We start from the raw sequence: 6,000 nt of genomic DNA on the forward strand, positions 1-6,000 counted from the left end.
CAGAACTGAACTTGCAACCTGCTGTGGGCTGCTGCATTTTACCCTTGGCACCATTTCCTGCCATTGTGCCATTGAGCAAGGCACTTAACCGCCTTAAACGGCTCTTGTTCCAGGCGTGCTACTCCCTGGTGTCTAACCGAACCTGTGCCTCTCCAAGGGTATGTATTTGGTGGGGTTGAGATAAACATATTTCTGTATTTCACAAAATGGACATTAATCCATTCAATTCTATTCAGAGGACTCATCCCATTAACTTATTAGGTCAATATGAACTAACAAATCCAATCATTAGACTACCTCATAGGCCTATTTCAGTGAAGTTACATTTTGTTATCTCACTCTATACTCCAGCATTTTAGATTTGAGCTAGAATGTTTCATATTAGGTGACAGTACAGAATATCACCTTTTGTTTGAGGGTATTTTCATACATATAGTATGTGCCGAAGACGTGGATGTTGATTATGGCAGCCCCCCGCAACTCTCTGATTCAGAGGGGTTGGGTTAAATGCGGAAGACACATTTCAGTTGAATGCATTCAGTTTTACTACTGACTAGGTATCCCCCTTTCCCATCTGTTTTACCATTTAGAAATGAAAGCACTTTATGTATCTAGTCTCCCCATTTGAAGTATTTCAAATCAAAATCAAATGTATTTATATAGCCCTTCGTACATCAGCTGATATCTCAAAGTGCTGTACAGAAACCCAGCCTAAAACCCCAAACAGCAAGCAATGCAGGTGTAGAAGCACATTGGCTAGGAAAAACTCCCTAGAAAGGCCAAAACCAAGGAAGAAACCTAGAGAGGAACCAGGCGATGTGGGGTGGCCAGTCCTCTTCTTCAGTACCTGTAATAGGGTTAGAGGCAAATAATCCCAGTGGAAAGAGGGGAACCGGCCAGGCAGAGACAGCAAGGGCGGTTCGTTGCTCCAGAGCCTTTCCGTTCACCTTCACACTCCTGGGCCAGACTACACTCAATCATATGACCCACAGAAGAGATGAGTCTTCAGTAAAGACTTAAAGGTTGAGACCGAGTTTGCGTCTCTCACATTGGTAGGCAGACCATTCCATAAAAATGGAGCTCTATGGGAGAAGGCCCTGCCTCCAGCTGTTTGCTTAGAAATTCTAGGGACAATTAGGAGGCCTGCGTCTTGTGACCGTAGCGTACGTGTAGGTATGTACGGCTGGACCAAATCAGAGAGATAGGTAGGAGCAAGCCCATGTCATGCTTTGTAGGTTAGCAGTAAAACCTTGAAATCAGCCCTTGCCTTGACAGGAAGCCAGTGTAGGGAGGCTAGCACTGGAGTAATATGATCACATTTTTGTGTTCTAGTCAGGATTCTAGCAGCCATATTTAACACCTACTGAAGTTTATTTAGTGCTTTATCCGGGTAGCTGGAAAGTAGAGCATTGCAGTAGTCTAACCTAGAAGTAACAAAAGCATGAATTTATTTTTCTGCGTCATTTTTGGACAGAACGTTTCTGATTTTTGCAATGTTACGTAGATGGAAAAAAGCTGTCCTTGAAACAGTCTTGATATGTTCGTCAAAAGAGAGATCAGGGTCCAGAGTAATGCAGAGGTCCTTCACAGTTTTATTTGAGGCGACTGTACAACCACTAAGATGAATTGTCAGATTCAACAGAAGATCTCTTTGTTTCTTGAGACCTAGAACAAGCATCTCTGTTTTGTCCGAGTTTAAAAGTAGAAAGTTTGCAGTCATCCACTTCCTTATGTCTGAAACACAGGCTTCTAGCGAGGGCAATTTTGGGGCTTCACCATGTTTCATTGAAATGTACAGCTGTGTGTCATCCGCATAGCAGTGAAAGTTAACATTATGTTTTCGAATGACATCCCCAAGAGGTAAAATATATAGTGAAAACAATAGTGGTCCTAAAATGGAACCTTGAGGAACACCAACATTTACAGTTGATTTGTCAGAGGACAAACCATTCACAGAGACAAACTGATATCTTTCTGACAGATAAGATCTAATCCAGGCCAGAATTTGTCCGTGTAGACCAATTTTGGTTTCCAATCTCTCCAAAAAAATGTGGTGATCGATGGTATCAAAAGCAGCACTAAGGTCTAGGAGCACAAGGACAGATGCAGAGCCTTGGTCTGATGCCATTAAAAGGTCATTTACCACCTTCACAAGTGCAGTCTCAGTGCTATGATGGGGTCTAAAACCAGACTGAAGCATTTCGTATACGTTGTTTGTCTTCAGGAAGGCAGTGAGTTGCTGCGCAACAGCCTTTTCTAAAACTTTTGAGAGGAATGGAAGATTCAATATAGGCCGATAGTTTTTTATATTTTCTGGGTCAAGGTTTGGCTTTTTCAGGAGAGGCTTTATTACTGCCACTTTTAGTGAGTTTGGTACACATCCGGTGGATAGAGAGCCGTTTATTATGTTCAACATAGGAGGGCCGAGCACAGGAAGCAGCTTTTTCAGTAGTTTAGTTGGAATAGGGTCCAGTATGAAGCTTGAAGGTTTAGAGGACATGTATTTGAATAAATTAACTTATTGTGTTTTAAGGGGTCAACATTTGAAGTGTTTAGTCCCATATTCCTAGCAAGCAATGGCATTTGCAGTTGATTATGCTTTGGATTATGTTTTGCCCAATAGGAACAGAATAATGTCCTGTGCCAATTTGGTACCCGTTTTATTGTAAGTAAGAAAAAACTCAGCAAAAAAAGAAACGTCCTCTTACTGTCAACTGTGTTTATTTTCAGAAAACTTAACATGTGTAAATATTTGTGTGAACATAGCAAGATTCAACAAATGAGACATAAACTGAACAAGTTCCACAGATATGTGACTAACAGAAAAAGTAACAGTCAGTATCTGGTGTGGCCACCAGCTGCATTAAGTACTGCAGTGTTTCTCCTCCTCATGGACTGCACCAGATTTGCCAGTTCTTGCTGTGAGATGTTACCCCACTCTTCCACCAAGGCATCTGCAAGTTCCAGGACATTTCTGGGGGGAATGACCCTAGACCTCACCCTCCAATCCAACAGGTCCGAGACTTGCTCAATGGGATTGAGATCCGGGCTCTACGCTGGCCATTGCAGGACACTGACATTCCTGTCTTGCAGGAAATCACGCACAGAATGAGTAGTATGACTGGTGGCATTGCCATGCTGGAGTGTCATGTCAGAATGAGCCTGCAGGAAGTATACCACATGAGGGAGGAGGATGTCGTCCCTGTAATGCACAGCGTTGAGATTATCTGCAATGACAACAAGCTCAGTCCAATGATGCTGTGACTCACCGCCGCAGACCATGACGGACCCTCCACCTCCAAATCGATCCCACTCCAGAGTACAGGCCTCGGTGTAACGCTCATTCCTATGATGATAAATGCGAATCCGACCATCACCCCTGGTGAGACAAAACCGTGACTCATCAGTGAAGAGCACTTTTTCCAGTCCTGTCTGGTCCAGCGACGGTGGGTTTGTGCCCATAGGCGATGTTGTTGCCGGTGATATCTGGTGAGGACCTGCCATACAACAGCCCTACAAGCCCTCAATCCAGCCTCTCTCAGTCTATTGCGGACAGTCTGAGCACTGATGGATGGATTGTGTGTTGCTGGTGTAACTCGGGCAGTTTAGGTGCCATCCTGTATCTGTCCCGCAGGTGTGATGTTCGGATGTACCGATCCGGTGCAATTGTTGTTACACGTGGTCTGCCACTGCAAGGACGATCAGCAGTCCATCCTGTCTCACCGTAGCATTGTCTTAGGCGTCTCACAGTAAGGACATTGCAATTTATTACCCTGGCCACATCCGCAGTCCTCATGCCTCCTTGCAGCATGCCTAAGGCACGTTCACGCAGATGAGCAGGAAACCTGGGCATCTTTCTTTTGGTGTTTTTCAGAGTCAGTAGAAAGGCCTCTTTATTGTCCTATTTTTTAATAACTGTGACCTTAATTGCCTCCCGTCTGTAAGCTGTTAGTGTCTTAACGAACGTTCCACAGGTGCATGTTTATTGTTTATGGTTCATTGAACAAGCATGGGAAATGTTTAAACCCTTTACAATGAAGATCTGTGAAGTTATTTGGATTTTTACGAATGTTGAAGGAATTTAATTCCTCTGTTTTAATTCCCAATCAAAATTAAACACTCTGTCAATGCATAAGGATTTGTATGACCCTTATTTTATAGGAATGGACAGAGTTCCGGTCTCTAAGTCAAGTAACAGCCTTTAATCAAGAGAGTACTGAGTTCATACACATTTTACCACAGGTTATAAACTGAAAATGACGTCAGCGTTTTCTAAATGTTCCGTCTCTTCTTGACACTGGTAGAAAGGCTCTATAGATCTCAAGCCTTCCCTCCTCGCCTAGAGCCAAGGTCAGTCAGTGTAGATAAGCATTCTAGACAGTCTGGAGATAGTCCGTCCCTGCCATCTGGAGATAGTTCATTCATTTGTATCAAGGAACAGACTGTCATTGTTCTAAACTCTTGACTACATTATAGTCAATACTGGGAGCAAGAGAGAAAATTCATACATGTACAGTAACATAATAGTATTCGGATTAGTCAGTCCTGATTGAAATGTATACATAATTAGTCATCATTGATAAAAATTCCTTTAACACCGAATTATCTTCGAATGACAAGGTCCTGAAAAAGGGACATTTCTTTTTTTGCTGAGTTTAGAATATGTTTTTGAACACTTCTATACTGAACAAAATTGAAGTTTATATTAGGAAATCAGTCAATTTAAATAAATTAATAGGCCCTAATCTATGGATATTAAATGACTGGGCAGGGGTACAGCCATGGGTGGGCCTGGGAGGAGATAGCCCCACCCACTTCAAATCAGATTGTATTGGTCACATGCACATGTTTTGCTGATGTTATTGTAGGTGTAGTGAAATGCTTGTGTTTCTCGCTCCAATAGTGCAGTAATATCTAACAAGTAATATCTAACAATTTCACAACAATACACACATCTAAAGTAAAGGAATAGAATAAAGAGTATATAAATATTTTGACGAGCAATATCGGAGCAGCATAGACTAAATTACAGTAGAATAGAATACAGTACATACATATGGGATGAGTAATGTAAAATAAGTAAACATTATTAAAGTGACTAGCATTCCATTATAAAAGTGGCATGTGATTTCAAATCTATGTATATAGTGCAGCAGCCTCTAAGGTGCTAGGGATGGCTATTTAACAGTCTGATGGCATCTCGGTCTCAGCTTTGATGCACCTGTACTGACCTCACCTTCTGGATGACATTTACATTACATTTAAGTCATTTGGCAGACGCTCTTATCCAGAGCGACTTACAAATTGGTGAATTCACCTTATGACATCCAGTGGAACAGCCACTTTACAATAGTGCATCTAAATCATTTAAGGGGGGGTGAGAAGGATTACTTTATCCTATCCTAGGTATTCCTTAAAGAGGTGGGGTTTCAGGTGTCTCCGGAAGGTGGTGATTGACTCCGCTGTCCTGGCGTCGTGAGGGAGTTTGTTCCACCATTGGGGGCCAGAGCAGCGAACAGTTTTGACTGGGCTGAGCGGGAACTGTACTTCCTCAGTGGTAGGGAGGCGAGCAGGCCAGAGGTGGATGAACGCAGTGCCCTTGTTTGGGTGTAGGGCCTGATCAGAGCCTGGAGGTACTGCGGTGCCGTTCCCCTCACAGCTCCGTAGGCAAGCACCATGGTCTTGTAGCGGATGCGAGCTTCAACTGGAAGCCAGTGGAGAGAGCGGAGGAGCGGGGTGACGTGGGAGAACTTGGGAAGGTTGAACACCAGACGGGCTGCGGCATTCTGGATGAGTTGTAGGGGTTTAATGGCACAGGCAGGGAGCCCAGCCAACAGCGAGTTGCAGTAATCCAGACGGGAGATGACAAGTGCCTGGATTAGGACCTGCGCCGCTTCCTGTGTGAGGCAGGGTCGTACTCTGCGGATGTTGTAGAGCATGAACCTACAGGAACGGGCCACCGCCTTGATGTTAGTTGAGAACGACAGGGTGTTGTCCAGG

Source organism: Oncorhynchus masou, chromosome 12 (assembly GCF_036934945.1).
Source record: "Oncorhynchus masou masou isolate Uvic2021 chromosome 12, UVic_Omas_1.1, whole genome shotgun sequence".
NCBI lineage: Eukaryota > Metazoa > Chordata > Actinopteri > Salmoniformes > Salmonidae > Oncorhynchus > Oncorhynchus masou.